Here is a 19,927-nt window from a genome sequence, read left to right as displayed (position 1 = left end):
AGCAAGGACACGGTCAATCGTTAATCTCTTTAGTGTAAACCCTGACTGCGCTGAGTGCTGGTGCTCAAGCAGACGGTGGTGAACCCTTTCAATAATTATTCGAGCAAAGACCTGGCTGAGCAATGACAGCAGCATCATCCTCGGCAGTTGTTGCGGTCCTGGTGATCACACTTCCCTTTCCAGAGAGGGACAATAAGGCCCCTCTTCCAGTCAGTTGGGATGATGCCTGTGTTCCAACCAGAGCACAGAACTGCATGTAATGACACGAGTACAGCATCTCCACCAGCCTTGAGAAGTTCAGCATGGATGTCACAGATCCCAGGAGCTTTACCCCCATTTCAACCGGTTCACCGTAGCATGTGTTTCCATAAACAAAGGTGGTTCACAGTTGATTGGAGGGTCAGCAGTGGGGATAGTAACATCCCTGACATCCAACTCAACAGCTGGTGGGTCAGCTTGGTATAGCAGCTCAAAGTAACCGGTCCAGCGGGCCTTCACTTCGGACTCTTGTGTCCAGAGCTCACCACCATCTGCTCTAACTGCAGTACACCAAGGTACGGCCTTGGAGGAATGCAATGTACAAATATCTCTGGAAGCAGGACGAGAATCACTTAATCACAGGTGATGGTCTACTCCTTCAGATTCCTCACACACAGGCCTCCTTCTCCACCCTCATCGAACACAGTTTTACTCCTCAGCACCCTGAAAAGCTAAGCTCAGCTCTGCCATCAAGCCTGGCCTTGTGACTCTGCTCAATGGTATACAGTGTCCCTTAAGAGACAAAATTCTTCTTCACCCTATGTTGAGTTCCAAGACATCCACCAGCAACATCAAGGATGGTAGTCTTGAAGGCACTCCACAATTCTTCAGGATTTCCCAAAGCACCCAGACTACCCAAATTCCCACTGAGCCTATTCGGAAACTTCTCGGCTTCAATCTCATCCTTGAGCTTGCCAACATCCAGCCGAGGCTGGGATGGTACCATTCTCCCGGATTTAAGCTGCAACTCCAGTTGCGACAGCAAGCCTGTGGTCGGTATTGAGGAACTGAGCACTCTGGTAGACCCTGCAGTTCTGGATCATCCCCCAATGCCCATCAATGACGACATTGTCAATCTCCTTTGAGAGGAAAGGAAAGGAGGAAAGAAAACCATTCAGTCGTTGGAACCCCAGCCAAATCGTACCAAAGACTTTAAATACATTCCTTCCAGCATTGAAAAAGGATGGAGCACGGACAAACAACCATAAGTTGGTAATAAGAGCACAGGCTTTGATGGGCCGAATGGCCTCTGGCGTCGAAATTCCTTCTGAAGGAAGTCATTTAGGCCTCAGTCACATTTGCCACGGCGGCCGTGGGGTCTTCAAAATCTACGGCCACTACCAATTATACGGGGGCCACAGTATTTCCACGGTCATACAATGTAGCAGTCACATGTGTTTTTATTTTTCGGGTAGCCGCACGGCATATTTATAAATTGTGGAGACCGAAAACGTGGGGGTGCTGTACGGTCTTTGATTTGATGTCGCACGGTGACCTTAGGGCGTTCCTGCGGAGGCCATGGAATTTTCAAGGCAGATGCAAGGTAGCCTCAAGGTGCCTGCAAGGGGACCGCAGGGGGGCCCTAAAGCGAATGTGCGGCCAGACGGACGGTAACGAGTGGGTTAATTATTATTATTTTTTTTAACCAGTTTTTTTGTTTTGGATTGTCAAATTGCTACAGCGAACGTAGAAATGAAAAAAGTTATAACTCCACGTTATAATTCCACGTTATAATTCCACGGCGAACTTATGGCCTGTAAAAGATAGCCAAACGGCGTAGGGCCACCCTGAGGCCACCGCAGAAACTCAGCGGCCACCGCACGTTTCTGTCAAATCAGAGGGCGTACGGCCGCCGTAGAGCAAATGTGACTTCGGCCTAAAGGCGCTGTCACACCTTGACGTTTTAGCCAGCAATGGCAACGTATAAAAATGTATGTAAAACGTTGGCGTTTGCTGAAGTTGAGGTTTTTAAAAAAGTTTTGGTCGTATGCATAACATATTAGTAACGGGCACAGAACGTTTCGTTGTCTTATAGATAACTTATGCCAATGAATGCTTAGCCTGTTGTTGGCGTTCACAACCAATGCCCAACGATAGTTTAACTTAGGCATAGCGCGCTGCACGTCTCACCGACGAACTCGTGGCATTCTCTGTTAAAAACCTGCCGCACGCTGATTTAAATCATAACCGCCTGAAAATTGGAAGCGTCAACATCGCAGTCACACCTTGACGATTTAGCCAGCGTATGCCAACCTATGAAAAATGTGTCTAAAACGCTGGCACACGTCGAATACGGTATGGATAAGTTGTGTATACGTTAGGAGAACACTGAAAAACAATGAAGTACGCTGTAATATTCCGTGGTACGTCTAGTACGTCGTGAAATTTCAAGCATGCTGAAAATTTTACGACGTACTCGACGCATGACTCAAGTTCCACATACGCTGGCATAAGTTCTCGGCACGCTCCGCGATCGTTGATACACGTCTGACACACGTTACTTGTAAGTTACTCATAAGTCGAAACATGTCGAGGTAATGTTTAGCATAACCGAAACTTAATTTTTAACCTATGAGTAACGTGCTTTGAACCTATGAGTAGCGTGCTTTGAACCTATGAGTAGCGTGCTTTGAACCTATGAGTAGCGTGCTTTGAACCTATGTGTAGCGTATCTCAAACACACATTGGCGTATGTAGACGAATTTGATTGACGTCTTCCGGACGACCACAGAACTTACTGAACGTGTTTCTAACTTACATCTACCGTATAATGGCGATTTGGCAGCGTTTAGGGGAATTGGTATATACAAATGGGCTTCACAAGAGGAATCCGTCAGTGTTCCAGACTCCACGTTGAGTAGATGTGAATGTCAGTAGTAGTAGTAGTAGTAGTAGTAGTAGTAGTAGTAGTTCGAGAGAATTTAGTGATGTCGATGTTAGTAGTAGTAGTAGTTCAAGAGAATTTAGTGATGTCGATGTTGGTAATAGTAGTAGTAGTAGTTCGAGAGAATTTAGTGACGTCGATGTTGGTAGTAGGAGTAGTAGTAGTACTTTCAAGTAACGTGTTGCGAAGTGTGAACAACGTTCGTGTTGCGTGCTCACAACACGTTACTCATAGGTTAGAAATAAGTTTCGGGTACGCTAAACATTACCTCGACGTGTTTCGACTTATGAGTAACTTACAAGTAACGTGTTTCGGCGTGTGTCAACGATCGCATAACGTGCCTACAACTTATGGCCAGCGTAGTGAAACGTGTGAGTCATATGCCGGCATACGTCGTAAAATTTTAAGCATGCAAAAATTTGAGGACAACCCAAAAGTACAACGTTTAAAGCCAGCGTACTACAACGTATGGCAGTGTTTTTCAGCGTGTTCTTAACGTATACAAAATGTACCCATAACGTATTCGACGTGTACCAGCGTTTTAGACAAATTTTTCATAAATCGGCATACGCTGGCTAAATCGTCAAGGTGTGACAGCGGCTTTAAAGAAGGAAAAACAATAAGATTTGTACCTTGATTTGCTCCAGGGGCCTCTGTCTGTGGTTATAAAACAATAACAATCACCAACGGTGGTGACAGAGCGTGATGGGCAGGTGGTGAGATTTAATAACCTAACTATAAAAAAAAAACATCACAATGCACATATTCGACTCTCCCACTAGAGACTAGACAAAAGGAAGGGACCTGTCTCACATGTACTGACCGGCATAACTAACTTTGGGACCTGAATGTTGAGCGCGCATGGTTTCCAGATTCATAACAATATAATCACCCCCCATACAATATAGCCGTAAATGACCCTCACAAATATAGTTACGGTTGTGGGGGTAGATTGAGGAATTTCAAAGGAAAGTTAGGATTATAGAGTTGCTTGGTCTCTGGGCATGTAGGACACATCTCTATGTAAAAACTATCCCCGTGTAGGGGTGACGGTCATCTCTATAATAGCACAAGTTCTCAATGTTCAGTTCAGGTAACCGCGAAACAGTCCAAACAAACCGTTTAGATTGAAATAGTTCACAGAGATACACGAGGATAATACTACTAATGACATAATTAATAAATATGTATTGTTCATTTAGTACCCGGATTAACACATCAGAATCACCAGTAAGTGCATTACATGGTTTTCCGGTCCGTCCACTCTCTGGGGACATTTCACTTCCGGTTGTAGAAAAAAAACCCCGAAAAAATAGGCTTAGCTCTCGGAGATTATGATAATCCTGTTGATTATTCTTCACTGATTATAATGCAACTTTCAGAATGAAAATTGGTCAAGTATTTATAGAGATATTGAGGTTTGAAAAATAGTTAGAGTGAGCAAATTCATTAATTATTAATTCCACAGAAGTTTCGTGACACTGCACAAAGTAACATGTCAGGTATGAAAAAACATTTTGTGTGCCAGATTCATTCATTATTAATTCATTAATTATGGAATGTACTCATTGATAAATTAATCAGAAAGCCCGAAGCATGAAGCACAATTTATCACTTATCCCCTCATCCGGGATCCGTGGCCTCGCCCCACAGCCTGCAGCCCTATGTCCGCCGGTGATTATGTTAGATATCGGCACGATCGAGAGGAGCCTGCGAATCATCCCTGCTGATGCACTGAATTGATGCAATCGTTCGGCCAGAATATTCGTTGTCAAGATGTTGCGTGATTAAATCACCAATACAGTAACTCAAATTTATACCGCCGACATACTTCTTAACAATCACCTTCGCCCCAGAAACCACAGTCAATCTGAACCACGCTGGCCACTGCTCAGACTACTGCGCAGTTCTACTGCGCAGTTTGGTTAAAGATGACTCGACATTTTGGCACGCGCGCATGAAATTATATTTTGAAAATAAATGCCGACGTTTACATTTCGGGTTTTGAAACTTTTGCACCTTCGGCGGAAAATGTATAAATATAAAAGGCTAAAAATGTGTTTTATATTTATATTTCATTTCTCCTTCCTTCCTTCTTTGCGAATCGCATCGGCGTTTTTGGCCATCTTCCAGATCACGTGACGATCAAACGGGAAGGAAATTCAAAAATCTGTCCGGTTAGATACAAGATGATAATTTTACTATCATAATCAATAAACAGTTGCCGAATATCTTGTAGAATGGCAGACTAGATAGGTTTTGAAAATAGTGATTTTTATAACTTACGTGACCTCGTGACCTGGTCCCTGACCTTGAACCTGGACAAAAGTTATATCGTTGTGCAACACTCATCGACCTCTACCCACATACTAAGTTTCATCAAGATCGAAAAGAAAAATTGTTGACGGACATACGGACGGACATTTGGTCCGGCTTTATTAGGTCATCTCGGTAGAGATGACCTAATAAAGTAGGGAAACTGTGAGCTTCAGTGTTACTTGTCACCACATGGGGGGGGGGGGTGCTGTATTAATGAGGTAGGGTCTAAGACTTATTTGTCCCAATATGTAATTATGACGTCATAACAAAGCCACCTATGACATCTACAAAAAGCGCTTATTTCCCAGGAGGAGTACTCGACATGTGCCAAGTTCCAATGTTTTCCAGAGAGCGGTTTCGGAGATACAGAGGTCCAAAGTTTTCCTTTTTCCAACATGGCTGCCGTGACAACACCACATGACCTATGACATTATAATTAAAATATTCGACATGAGTCGCCACACAGATGTTGAAAATTTGGTGTCCATCGGATAAGCAGTTGCAGAGAAAACAAGAAAAAGAGCAATCAGTGATGACAGACCCTTGCCAGGACTTGTTTTGTGTGGTGTTTGTGTAGTTTTGTGTCATGTATCTTGTGTGGTGATTGTGTACTGGTATGGTGTGTTCGCAATCAATAATAGATATAACTAGAACTTCCACTTTATAACTGCTGGCAGTGATGACCGGGTACCAAGACATCCCACTTTGATGCAACCCCGCTTTGATCAGACACCTGACCCTGACCCATGGCGTTTCATATTATTAATCAAATCAAATGGAAGACCAAATACTGTAGGTGCAGCACTGCATTGGAGGCATCAAAAGGAACCCGAACAAGCAAAAAGCAAAGATGGAGGAATCTGAACAGGATTCGAGTTTCAGCTGCTACTCTCCTACGCTAAAACCCATCCGGGCACAGCCAAGTGAGCCTCATTCAAAAAAATAATCATAAAGAACCCATATTCACAAAATTTAAATCATTCTGGCTGCTGCAACATGCATCTGATCAGGTTGAAATTTAAATCATGTATTCCCAATCACTACTAGATCATAATTATGAAGTTTCTTATCGATTGATGAAGTGGTTCAAGAATTGTTCAAGAAAGAGAATTGTAAAAAGATTTTTGTTCAATCCAATGCGGCTGCCAGACCATGTGATCTATGACGTCATATGAGTGAATGTTTTGTTCCTCATGGATAGTCGGTCATACGTGTAAAGTTTCGCCTCGATCTGTTCAGCCATTTGAGAGAAGATTTTTGAAGGTTTAAAAAATCAAAACAATATGGCTACCAAATCACGTGACTAATGACATCATCAATTCTTTTTCTTTTCTGTGGACCAATTTATCCCGAGATGACCCTAAAAAAATTTCACACTGATCGGGTGTAGTATTCCATATATGCAATTATGATGTCAGCAGGAAGCACCAATGGCATCACAAAAAAAAAATCACATTTATTCCCCATGACGAGTACTTGCTACGTGCCAAGTTTCAATTTTTTTTCCTTCCTGTAGTTTCAGAGGTACAGAGGTTCAAAGTTTTTGCATTTTTCCAACATGGCTGCCACACCACGTGACCTTTGACGTCATGATTATTATTACTGAAACATTTTACATGAGTAGTCGCTCCAATGGTGAAAATTCCATCTCAATCCGACAAGCGGTTGCGGAGAAAAATACTAAAGTTCTGTGCGGACAAACAGACAGACAAACAAACAAATGAAAAATCACTCATGGAGTGACAACTTGGCGAAACGGAATGGCACTCGGTGGAGCACTTACCTCCGCCAGGCTGAACAGTTTAAATTTTGTATGCCACCGATAGGTCGGATCTAAATCCGGACCTTAGCCAAAATCGAATCGGCTTGTTCTTGTCACTAACCAACTCATCCTAGTTTTGTCATAACTCGTCCACAACGTTTTGAGATAACATGCGATACATAGTTTTTGGCCCCATTACCCAGTGATGACGAATTACTTAAAAAAAAATTCTCGTATCCGGATCCAGATTCAAATCTTCATCAAAATCGAATCAATTATTCCTTTGCACACACCCAACCTGTCCACCAAGTTTCGTGTGAATCCATCCATAACCTTTTGAGATATTGTGCTATATATCGTTTTTGGCCCCATCTCTCAATGGTGAAGAATCGCTTGAAAAATTCTCGTATCCGGATCCAGATTCGGATCTTCACTGAAACTAATAGGCCTTCAGCTGAGCCCATCTATCGTTCAGTTTCGTTCCGACCCCAAGGGATCCATGTTCATATACCATGGAAGGAAATAAATATCGGTTTTCTCCTCAGGATTGAAAGTTCTCCACGAAATCGTGTGCCATATCAAAGATATCGATGGAAAATTATGGTACTATGTTTCTTTGTGCGGCAGTGTCAACAGTTAACAGGCGTAGGTTTGTCAAGCAATCAGAATATCAGGTTTATTCAGCCCATTCCACGCAGTAGTATCAACCAATGAGAGTCCGACCTCAATTCAGTCCTATTAGTAAACAACATGGTGGCACTTCATTTAGCTGAAGTGATAACTCATCTCTTGCCTTTGGAATGTTTGGACCTGCCTGCCGACGTCGGTTTCCACCCAACCTGTTATCGACGTTTCATTGACAAAAAAACGTTTAGATGTTGCTGCAAAGAAAGCTACTCCAAATGAGGAGCACACCTTGTTGGAAGGCCACAGTGAGGTAGCTGCTCGTGCTACGAGGCCTACTACAATTCTAACAGATGGGGAAAGAAGAGAATCTGCAGGACATCATCAGCCACCAACCCCAAAGAAACTTCGGTCCTGGTCAACCTTTCCTCGCAGAAGGACCATATCACGGGTATTGCCAGCTGTTTGTATCATTTGCCACAAAGAAGAAAGATTTGTGAAAGTAGCGTGGAAGTGACGACGAGATACCTTATCCAAAGCTAAAACCAAAACATCTGGGAAGAATTAATTTCCTTTTATCATTAAAAGAGATGCCTTTCATTTTCAGAGCACAATTTCTGCCGAGCTTCGATGCTCTACAGGATTCCGGAAGATGATTTATGGCTTAAATGAGGGTCATGGAACGTCTTTTTAACTTTAAATACCTCCCACTTCATCTATTCGGTAAATATTGATGAAGATGAATTGGGAAGTGTTACAAGCTAAAGAGATCCCCAATACCCTGATTTGAGCCACAGATCATACTTCTGGGCTCCTGTGGATGCTCAATGGATTTCATGTTGGTTTCTCACTCTCGCTAAACTATTTACAGGTTTATTGCTGACCACAGCACAACAGAAACATGATAAATCTATCCTGATACATATTCGCGGAACTGATTGTGTTGCAGCTGAAACCCGGTACCATCGGTCATGTTATCAGCAATACACAAAATATCTAACAAGGCCACAAAAGACAGGCAAAAGGTATATTTAGCAATTGGGAGAATAACGACTGTAAACAGTTACTTCTCTCTTAATTATTCACAGATAATTTGTGCCATTAGTCTTCCCGAATTTTCATCTGATTATGGAGATGTGGACCAATTATGGAGATGTGGACCAATTTGCGACTGGCGAGGTGCAGCCGTTTGGGAGGAGAAGATGGACATACACACACACAAACTTTCTCAAATATATAATAAACTCGCAGAATACCCAGCGTTGCCAAAGCTGAAAAGTAGCTATAAATGGCCCAGAATTGTTCTTCATGAAGGCATATTTGGTTTAATAGAAAACTATTGGATTTCGCGTGAAAAGTTTTCTTTCATGTAAGAAATGAAACGGTTTTCCACTTCGTTTATAGCAGTCCGGTGTGTAATGCACTGTACTACAGATACGCGCTCAATAGAATAGTATGTTTCCTAATTTAATTGTGTGAATGACATACAGCTAATTCATGGATATTAAATAAGAACACAGGATTAAGTGAAAGTAAAAACAGTTTCATTTCATTTGAAACTATTTTTGAACATAATATTTTATCTTTTCTTCTTGAAATTCTTTAATTCAACAATCAGTGGAAACCGGAGTATCGGGAGGTAAACAACCCATGGAAAGAAAACAATTCTTAAAGCGTGTGGAAACTGGTGTGCCCAGAGGAAACCCACACATCCAAATATTGGAACTGGCCAGGAGCAATACCTGCAGCGATAAAGGTCAGGAATGGGAGCATGTGCCAGAACAGCGTGTTGCTGCGTCCACTTTCCACCGGTTCTCCAGGGGCCTCCGTCTGGCCATCCCCCAGGCAGATTACAGGCCCATCCCCATCTCCTTGAGATGCCAGTCAACCTGCTGCAACCACGAGGCACGTGGTCGGCCCATTGGCCTCCTCCACTCACGAGACATCTCTTCGACATCCTCCCTACAATCCAGTCCATACAAGTGCTGAAAAGTGTGGGGGCCAGTACACACCCCTGACGAACTTCAGTAACAACTGGAAATAAGTCAGAGATGGTACCACCACATTTCACAGCACTCTCAGTACCAGAGTAGAGTTCAGACATCAGATCGATCAGTTTTGGTGGCACCCCACGGATACCAATAATCCTCCAGAGGGCATCCATCCCGATTAACTGACTCGAACGCTTTACAGAGATCAACATAGGCTGCATGCAGCCCCTGCCGAAACTCTCATCTGCATTCGGTGAGGACCCGAAGAGCAAGAATACAGTCAATCGTTGACCTCTTTGGTGTAAAGCCTGACTGCTCTGGACGCTGGTGCTCAAGCAGATGGTGGCGAACCCTATCAAGAATTATCCGAGCAAAGAACTTGCCCGGCACTGAGAGCAGCATCACCCCTCGGTAGTTGTTGCAGTCTTGGCCATCACCCTTCCCTTTCCAGAGAGGGACAACAAGGCCACTCTTCCAATTAGTTGGGATAATGCATGTGTGCCAGGCAGAGCACAAAACTGCATGCAATGACACAAGTGCAGCATTTCCACCAGCCTTGAGAAGTTCAGCATGGATGCCAAAGATCCCTGGAGCTTTACCCCGTTTCAACCGGTTCACCGCAGCCCGTGTTTCCACAAGCGAAAGTGGACCACAGTTGATTGGAGGGTCAGCAAGAGGGATTGTAACACACTTGACGTCCAACTCGACAGCTGGTGGATCAGCCTGGTACAACTGCTCAAAGTAACCGGCCCAGCGGGCCTTCACTTCAGACTTCTCTGTCAAGAGCCTACCACTCACTGCAGTGCTCCGAGGGATGGCCTTGGATGAACGCAATGCACAAATTCCCCTGAAAGTGGGATGAGAATCACCTGTCCACAGGTGATGCTCTACCCCCTCACAGATTCCTCGCACATAGACCTCCTTGTCCACCCTTGAGGCATGTACAGTTTTACGCCTCAGCTCCCTGAACAGTTCAGGTCTGCCATTCAGCCTGGCCCTGCGACTCTGGTCAATGGTATCCAGTGTCCCTTGAGAGACAAAATTCTTCTTTGCCCTGCAGTGAGTTCCAAGATATCCACCGGCAAAATCAAGGAAGGTGTTCTTGAAGGCACTCCACAACTCTTCAGGACCCCCCAAAGCACCCAGACCCCCCAAGTGTCCACTCAGCCTGTTCGCAAACTCCTCAGCTACCCTCTCATCCTTGAGCTTGCCAACATCCAGCCGAGGCTGGGATGGTACCATTCTCCCAGATTTAAGGTGCAGCTTTAGAGTTGCTACAACAAGCCGGTGGTCAGTATTGAGGAACTGAACACTCCGGTAGACCCTGCAGTTCTGGATCATCCTCCAACGACAATCAACGAGGACATGGTCAATCTCCTTTGCCACACCGCCAGCATTGGAATATCAAGTCCAGCAATGAGCTTGTGGGCGCTGAAACCATGAACCAGCCACCCTAAGTCCATGACTTCTTGCAAAGTCAAGGAACTTAGTGCTATTCTGGTTCATAGTTCCTGACCCATGGGGATCAACACACGTCTCATAACCATCCCTATCAGTTCCAGCCGATGCATTGAAATCCCCCAAGACAAGAAGTGTATCTCGTCTGGGGCACTGATCAACCACAGACTCGAGCGTGGCGTAGAATGCATCCTTCAGGGTGAGATCACTCGCCTCAGTCGGAGCATAGACAGAGACCAGGGAAATGACACCTAAGGAGTGACGAATCCTTGTCTCATAATACGCTCGTTGACAGGTGTTACCTAAATTATCATTGGGGTCAGCTTATTGGACACAGCTACAGCAACTCCTTGAGTATGGTAACCATCAGAGTGACCAGACCAATCGTAGGTGTAACCACCCACCATTATCTCGCCACAATCCAGTCTCCGAACCTCAGAGAGTGCTGCAATACCAATGTCCAAACGCTTCAGCTCAGATGATAAGAGACAGGTGATCATCCTCTCTTAGGGACAGGACATTCCAGGCACCCACCCGAAGGGACCGCCTCAAGTTAACCCAAGGTCTGGTGGATGACACCTCAGCACCACTCCGACACACTCTCTCCAATCTGACCCAGGAATGTTACCCCATGGTTTCCCTCCTATCATCAAAGATTGGGGGTCCCGAAGGCTTTGCCCCAATCCCGTCATCCGGTGAGCTTCCCTGCGAAGGGAAGCTGCACAGGAGGTACCCCCACGGAGTGGGTTTTCAGATTTTATTGCGTTTTTGTGTTTTGCGGAATGAAGGGTTTTACAGTGGCAGGAGTGCAAATCCTGCCACCAACCTCCTAATAAAAAGTAACCCAACTGCAGGAGGACGTCCGCAGACACAGTTGGGCACTAGATCTGGTTGGCCGTTGGCTCACAAGGAGCTTCTCCACCCTTTGACAGGTTTTGTTTTTAATTCTGCTGGGTGTCCATATCCAAACACCCTCCTCACCAAAAACCTGGTGGGGGAGACGGTTTAGTCGCCGACAACCCGACCATGGAACAGGTTAGTACAGGTTTACATGGTACCTGTATCATGGTCACAGATCTAACCTGACCTGGCTGTCGATAAAGAAATAAAGAAATATAAAGCGATATATATATATACATATATATATATATATATATATATATATATATATATATATATATATATATATATATATATATATATATATATATATATATATATATATATATATATATATATATATATATATATATATCTCTTCTTCTTCTTCTTTCGGCTGCTCCCGATAGGGGTCGCCACAGCGGATCATCCGTATGATCCGCATAGTGATTTGGCACATGTTTTACACTGGATGCCTTTCCTGACGCAACCCTGGTCGCCTCTTACGACACAGGGATATGGTATACCTATTTTAACCAGGGTATACATATATATATATATATATATATATATATATATATATATATATATATATATATATATATATATATATATATATATATATATATATATATATATATATATATATTGTTACAGATTCGCGCCGCCGGCGTGCGAACGGCCACGTAACTCGACCGCGGCACGCGTCGCCCACCGGACGGACAATCCAGTCGTGACCCTCTCGGACTAACGCCGGGGAACCAGTCACGGGTGGACCTTCGGTCTCACCGCGATCGAGCCAATCAGCCCCCGCGTGGACAGGGTTGCTCGCCAAATTCGACCTACCTAAGTACCCACACGGAGGGTAGACCGGGCGATCGCACCTCGCCTCGCAGGTCGATTTCGACACGGGCCACTTAAGCGACCCGTTCCGTACTATCGGGATAACCGAGCGGTGTTATCGTCGGCCTCGACGGTTCGATTAATTATCGGGTGTATTCAGCCCACTACCAACCCTTTACGTGAAGCAAGATGAGGATTCAATAGAGGAAAAGACGAAGCGAAGCGGGAGAACAGTTCAATAATAAAGCACATTTATTCGCGATGAACGGAAAGCACACATATTCAATTCCACCAAAAGCACATAGAAAAGGAAAAGAAACACAATGCAATTTTTACACAAAAAGCAAATGCGACGATGCAGATCTAATACCGATTACGCGAGCACACGGCAACACTTATACAATTCTACTTCACAGACGGAGCCGACAACACATACCCAAAACCAAGGAAAAGAACACCCTCAAAGATGAGGCGGGCCTGAGGCCGAGACCGGGTCGGGCCTACCCGTCTGGTGATGAGACGCGGAGCGGCGATGGTGCTTAAACTCCGCGGGCCTCGCGGGCAGTGTCTGGTAGGGGGTGGGAAAGGGGCCCCCTTGGTCGCACTATCTCAGCGCGGGGGGAAACAGGAGGGGGTTGCTGATGCTCGGGGTATAGAGGATTTCTACTCTGCCTCGAGTCCCGCGACGAGCGTCTCCACCTCGGCCAGGTCGCGCCGTCGGCCTCCCTGGTGTGCAGCTCCCTGCACGACGCGAGCACCCCCTCGTCTGCCCTCGCCGCCTCTCCACAGCTCCGTCCCCTCCGCTCCGACTCCAACGCACACGACGACGACCAACTCCTTCTTGCTTCTTCTTCCCAACTCCACCGCCCGCGAAGCCTTAACTCTCTATTCACTTGACTGACGAACACGGTCGCTTATATAAGCCCCGTGGCTTCGCTCTCTCATCTTTGACCCCTTGCCTTCGACCTTTCACCCCGCTCCCCATTGGCCCGAGAAAAAGTGGGCGTGAATGCATTTTGATCCATAAATTTGCATATAGCGACCGCCCTCCAACGCCCTGGAGGTGGGGCCAAATCGCCCCTCGCTCACCGATTGGACGGAACAAAAGTGGGCGTGTGTCGTTTTTGATCCGTTTTTGAAGTGGAAAATCCGTGGTTTTGTACACGCTGTTCGGCGCGCGCCCTGCACGAGTCCAACACCGGTACCCACAAGCGGCGCAAGAACGGTGGCGATGCGACGGTTGCGAGGTGTGACGTGAAGCGGCGCCGCGGTGGGTGGTTGATGTTGTGGTTGGTGGTGGTAACAATGGCGATTGGTCCAAAATAAAGATAGTAAAAGAAAAACGGCTATCCTGAAGAGTCGCAGCACGCATAAATGACATGTATTTCCCACTAGACAACGGGTTTGGGCCTAACTACACATACATACTTACCGAGATATCTCACCTAAGGGACCTGAATGGTGGTTTGCGAATTTGGTAACCACAACACTACCCTCCCTTTTTACAGACTCGTCCCGAGTCGTCAAATTTTCGTGTGCCATCATGTGTAGTTTTCCCCTAGTACATTTTACCTACGGATCCCTGAGTGCGACATTCATGGTATTCGTGTCCCCAAAATAAATAACCTGAGGGCTGCGTAACTACCTAAACAAACTCACTCACACGGACGACTTAAATAAAATTGCCGGCGCTAAGACAAACATGCCGGGGCGCACTCATATTTACAGTACATCTTAACCTTAACTTACAAATTTTACACTAAACCATGGCCCAGGATCAATGAACTCTGCAAAAGAAAAGCAGTTAGCAGGGGAGCCAGGCTGCCCGCATGCAGTCTCTGGCTCAAAACAATGCAGAAGTGACAGGAACGTGGCTGGCTGCTCACACGCAGTCCAAGGCCTTCCTTTTGAACTGAACGCAGTGAACCACAACGGTGCATGGGCTGCACAAACGCAGTCTCCGTGCCAGCTCAAGTGGCACACGCAATGAGCACAACGAATGGATGGATGAACACAAACACGGTGCACGGGCCGCCACTGCAGGCCCGTGTTGTAGCTGCCAACAGGGCAGTTCTCGCAGCTTGCAAACTGTTGCCTTGCGGATCCTGGCGCACATGGAAATGAACAGGGGGGGGGCAAAGCAAAAATTGAACGGGGCTGGTGAACAGGGGCAGTGGGCATGGCATGGCAAAGGCAGCAGGCAAACACAGCCCGCCGAAGAAGAAAGCCGCTGCAGGCAAACATAGCCGGCAGATGAACTGGCCGGCACAGGCCTTGAAGTACCACAGCTGCAGATGATCCGGCCGGCACAGGCCTTGCAGCAACACAACAGCTGCCGATGAAGTGGGCCGGCACAGGCCTTGAAGAAAAACAGCCAGCCGGCAGATGAAGTGGGCCGGCACAGGCCTTGCAGTAACACAGCCAGCAGATGAAGCTGGCCAGCCTTTGCCGTTCAGTGGAGGTTGGTGGAGGGAGTGCGGTGGTGCTGGCCGCTTGGAAGGCGGGCTCGGACCTACCTACCTGTCTCCCTCCCAACCTATCGCCTTTGCCTGTCACTGTACATACCCACTCCCTTAATTTGTCAAACCCCAATTTAGCCCCAACTTATTTTTTTGTTGTTTTTATTTTTACTTCCCCACTATAAATCGTCCCCTAACCCCCCTTTATCGTCCTTGTTCGGCTAACCTATCCTGTCACCTCGCCTACTCCCAACCCATACGTTCCCTTCCCGGAGGGGAATAAGGGAGAGCTAACGTCCTGTGTCGAGGCCCAACGAAGCCTCAGAATGGCCTCCCCAGAGTTCGGCGATCTATAACCAAAGTGGGTCCAGCGGCCCACAACGACAGCGAGGGGATGGATGGTGCGGAGGGGTACATCTCCTAATCTACCCTAACCATTTAACTGTTAAACTACCCCGGGGCTTTCAACAAGCGCCTCTCGCTTAAACTATTGGTTCTAACAACCCAGATTCCCGTCGCCTGTGTTGGTGTCCTCACAATTTCGGGCCTCGCCCCCCAATTTTCGCTCCGTGCCCTCACACGGTCTCCTGGCTGGGACACGTGGCTCCCTTTGGCAGGCACGACCCTCTGCCGAATCTCCAGCTATGGCACCCCCGGGCACTACACTGCCTCCGAGCCTACCAGCTCCCTAACACCGGGGAGTGCCCCCCATGGCACCTCCCCTGAAACACACACGTGGCAGGCTGGCTTCCCAGGCCCCTTTCCGAGGGTCACCCATGCCCACAACACTGCCCACGCGGCTAATGGCGCCCCGGGCCCCCGCACCAAGCAGGCGCACCCGTGCCCACTACGCTATCCCGGCCCCCCATGGGCCCTTGGCCTACCACGGCCGACCAGCCTGGTGCCCGGGGTACCCACTCAGCGATACTCACCTTCGCAGCCACGCTCCCAAGCCCGTCCAACAGGGCTCCTGCACCCCTCCAAATGGGTCTCGAGCCTACTTTCCCACCAACAACAAAACGACCTCCATTTTTCAATTTGACTAACCCCTCACTCACTTTATACTGACCCCGGGGTCCCTTGGGCGGAGTCACTCCTCCCCCAATCACTCATCGCACCATGCATTCCCCATTCACTCCATACACACAGACCCGCTGGCCTCACTCACTCACCAAGCACATGCTTCCACTTCACTCACCAACTCTTCAACACACACACCACTGAACTCTGCCATCCTTCTATCTGCACCCCCTAACTAACTCGTGCTCCCACGTCGTCCCTTAAACTAGTAGCACGTTCCTTTTAACACTACGTAGCTAAACTACGTCAACTCTACACATTCACAAGTCTGTCACTGTCCTCAAATAAATCAAAAATTCATTTTATTTCCCAACCTAAAGCTCACTAAATCCCTCTACCTAATCCATTCCACGGACTCCATGAGGACTTACCCCTGCCCCATGAAGTCGGTCTAACTAAGCTAACCCTTCCCCCTAACTAGTTTCCATCCTGTGCCCTAGTCAAGGGGGTCTTCCACCCTTTGCCCAGGAATCCTGTGCACCCGAAAGTGAGGCTTGTTTTTTTTTTTGTTTTTTTTTCATGCGCATAACCTGCGCGGCAACTCAGAGCTCGCGCACTTCACACCTGCCCGTGACGTCATGCAGCTGCACGTGTTCCTCGTCCCTCCTTGGACGGTACCATCCGGCAGAGATACCCCTCCTGCCGGATTCCAACCACACGTGCAGCCATGACGTCACCATGCGCAAAAAAAAAACACAAGCCCCACGTCTCGAGGGGCTCCCCACGCGAACACATGTGCTTTGCCCGTTGGAGCTTAACACACACGATCGCGTGGAGAACCCGTCCGGTCCAAATCCATTTACCTGCCTAAACTTTGTCCGTCCGCGGGATCGGCAAATCCACCGCGTGCGTTTCCGGACCGGACTTCACTCGCAAGCGAGCACGTGGCGGTCTCGTGCGTTGCACAGCACGAACCGCGTGCTCACTGCTGGGTGAACCCGGCACGGTCCCCCGAAACAACTACAGCCGCTGCACTGGCTTTCGTTTCTCCCATGTCGCCGTCGTCGCCTCCATTCCACCCACGCACACCTGCGTGTTACGACGCACACACTCCACTCCATTATATTCACACCGGGAGACGCGGCTGCGTGCTCCCGCATGCCAACCGACATCTCCCTCACATACCGCTCTCTCACACACACGGTCTCCCTTGCATAACCCATACCACTCACACGTGGTGCTCCATTCACTCGTGCCTCACTCACACACGCGGGGGCACTCAACCGCGGTGCCTCATCCACACACCGTGCCTCACTCATACACGCGGGGGAACTCAACCGCGGTGCCTCATCCACACTGGCCGTTTCATCCACACACACGGCCTCACTCACACACGGTGCCTCACCCACACACGCGGGGGCACTCACCCGCGGTGCCTCATCCACACACGGCCCCTCACTCACACACGCGGGGGCACTCACCCACGGTGCCTCCATCCACACTCCGTGCCTCACTCACCCGCGCGGTGCCCCTTACACACGACGTGCTGGGAAGCACGTACTCTGGCACCATCGCCACCACACCACTCACACACGGGGTCGCTTCCACACACGGGGACGCACTCACACCTTGCACCACACACAGGGACAACCACACTGGGGATTCGTGTCCCCACAAGGATCTCCGGGGCCTCTATACCCCCCAAGCTCTCCGTGCACCTGTCCACAGCACTCCTCCTCTCAACCTCGCAAAGCACGACCGAACTCACCTGGTCGTGACTCACCTCAAGGGGGCATACTCCCTCCCCTCGTTCCTGGAGGAGGCCATCCAGGTGCTCGCACTGGGTCTCTACCCAGTCCGCCAGCTCACCCCCATTGTCCTCCACTACCTCCGTGTGTGTGTGTGCGTCACTTACCCCGTCCAATTCACCCTCTATCTCCCGTGTCTCTATACATTTATAAGTTTCTGTCGTCGTCACCTCGTGTCTCGTCTCACACGTTTTGGTCTCCCCATTTAATTTTTCCCTTTTGGTCACCGTCGATTCCTCTGTCACGACCCTCGCCCAACACGCCCCCCGAATTATTTTTTTACCCGCCTCCACCGCGGGCCTGTCAGCTTTCGTTGCACCCCTTCCAGCTCGTTCGCTCCCACACGTGGAGTCGCCATTCCTATCTCCCTGGTCACGGCCTTCATGCCCGCCTGCAGGCATCGGCTCATGTTCTGCGTCTCACCCCGCAGCTTTATCGTTTCTTCCTTCATTTGCTGTGTACTTGCATCGATCTTTTCGTTTATTTGTTTGGTCATGCCTTTCATTTCGTTTATAAATTCATTTGCGTTTGCATCCATTCTCGCTGTCATTTCCGCATTCATTTTTGCCAGCATGGTGATTAGCTGGGCCATGTCGGGTACGCTTGGGTGAGCCGTTTCGGCAGGGGTTGGGGAAGGGTTTTGGTGGAGAGGGGGAGGGGAGGTGTCATACACCGCGGCCGCTGCCGCACCTATTTCGGGCTCTGGGTTCAGTTGGACGAGTTCATGTTCCTGCACGGGCATTCCATCCTGGGCCATGGATCCTACACATTCTACATCCATTTCTAATACCCCCGGCTCCCGCTCGCCTTGAGACGCCATCTTGCTTCTCTTAAAGGGTTAATTTCGCTCGCTCGTAATTTGGAGGGAATCGGGGGTCACTTCTCTCACCCCTGGACCGATTCCCGTGAATTTAGCCGGAGACAGGAGAGCCCGTTTTCCTGTTCTCCGATACCAGTGCCGCGAGGAGGGCGATGGATTTGTATCGCACGACCTGACACCAGTGTTACAGATTCGCGCCCGCCGGCGTGCGAACGGCCACGTAACTCGAATCGCGGCACGTCGCCCACCGGACGGACAATCCAGTCGTGACCCTCTCGGACTAACGCCGGGAACCAGTCACGGGTGGACCTTTCGGTCTCACCGCGATCGAGCCAATCAGCCCCCGCGTGGGATAGGGTTGCTCGCCAAATTCGACCTACCTCAGTACCCACACGGAGGGTAGACCGGGCGATCGCACCTCGCCGCAGGTCGACTTCGGACACGGGCCACTTAAGCGACCCGTTCCGTACTATCGGGATAACCGAGCGGTGTTATCGTCGGCCTCGACGGTTCGATTAATTATCGGGCGTATTCAGCCCACTACCAACCCTTTACGTGAAGCAAGATGAGGATTCAATAGAGGAAAAGACGAAGCGAAGCGGGAGAACAGTTCAATAATAAAGCACATTTATTCGCGATGAACGGAAAGCACACATATTCAATTCCACCAAAAGCACATAGAAAAGGAAAAGAAACACAATGCAATTTTTACACAAAAAGCAAATGCGACGATGCAGATCTAATACCGATTACGCGAGCACACGGCAACACTTATACAATTCTACTTCACAGACGGAGCCGACAACACATACCCAAAACCAAGGAAAAGAACACCCTCAAAGATGAGGCGGGCCTGAGGCCGAGACCGGGTCGGGCCTACCCGTCTGGTGATGAGACGCGGAACGGCGATGGTGCCTCAACTCCGCGGGCCTCGCGGGCAGTGTCTGGTAGGGGGTGGGAAAGGGGCCCCCTTGGTCGCACTATCTCAGCGCGGGGGGAAACAGGAGGGGGTTGCTGATGC

The 19,927-nt window shown here is 48.3% G+C and overlaps 1 protein-coding gene across 1 annotated transcript in view; it reads right to left on the bottom strand.

Moving 5' to 3' along the window:
- The window catches only part of LOC147010934 (uncharacterized), a 95,177-nt gene that overhangs the window by 26,770 nt on the left and 48,480 nt on the right, over positions 1 to 19,927 (bottom strand). The window lies entirely within an intron of this gene.

Source organism: Eptatretus burgeri, chromosome 16 (assembly GCF_056783735.1).
Source record: "Eptatretus burgeri isolate ZD-2024b chromosome 16, Ebu_testis_v1, whole genome shotgun sequence".
NCBI classification, from domain to species: Eukaryota; Metazoa; Chordata; class Myxini; order Myxiniformes; family Myxinidae; genus Eptatretus; species Eptatretus burgeri.
The sequence above is the reverse complement of the archived record's forward strand: the minus strand, read 5'-3'. Positions and strand labels throughout refer to the sequence as shown.